The following is a 603-nucleotide window of genomic DNA, read 5'->3' as shown; positions in this document are numbered from 1 at the left end:
AGCTCATGGGGATGTAGAGGAACTGGGCGTCCCAGCCGGCCGAGTAGCGGGTGCGGGGGTGGCGGGCGGTCAGCGCGTGCTCCATGCAGTCCGTCGCCAGGGCCAGATTCTGAGGCCACTTGGGTCTCATCACTTGAAGTGATTTCAAATCTATTAGGGCAATAAATAACAACTGAGCATATTCTAATTCCTTGCCTGCTGGCTTTGTGCTTCCATCAGTTGTTTTTAAAGATTTATTTATTTACGCATATAAGAACTGGGGTACAGGGTAGCTATCTGGAGGTGAGTGGAATCAGCAGAGAGTGGGGAGCAGAACAGGCAGATTGACATAAGCCATTGCTGAGGGAGGCAGGAGAGATCTGCTATGCCGTGTGGATCACTCCCTTGCTAGGGATCGAACTCTTACTGCAGTGGCTGCGGACATCTTCAGTGACAAGTGCTAACTTTATTGAAACACTTCTAAGTAGTCCAATACCCCCCAAAGTGTTGCTCAACTCCATTCCAGGGGTTTCCCTGGAGCTTCCCAACTCACAGCCCAGCAGCACCTCACAGTGGCCCACTCGCGCTCTACGAGCTAAAATGGGCCTGGTGTAAACTGGGCAT

The sequence above is a fragment of the Condylura cristata genome, unplaced genomic scaffold, assembly GCF_000260355.1.
Source record: "Condylura cristata isolate star-nosed mole 26May11 unplaced genomic scaffold, ConCri1.0 scaffold00034, whole genome shotgun sequence".
Lineage (NCBI taxonomy): Eukaryota > Metazoa > Chordata > Mammalia > Eulipotyphla > Talpidae > Condylura > Condylura cristata.
Note: the sequence above shows the minus strand (reverse complement) of the source record.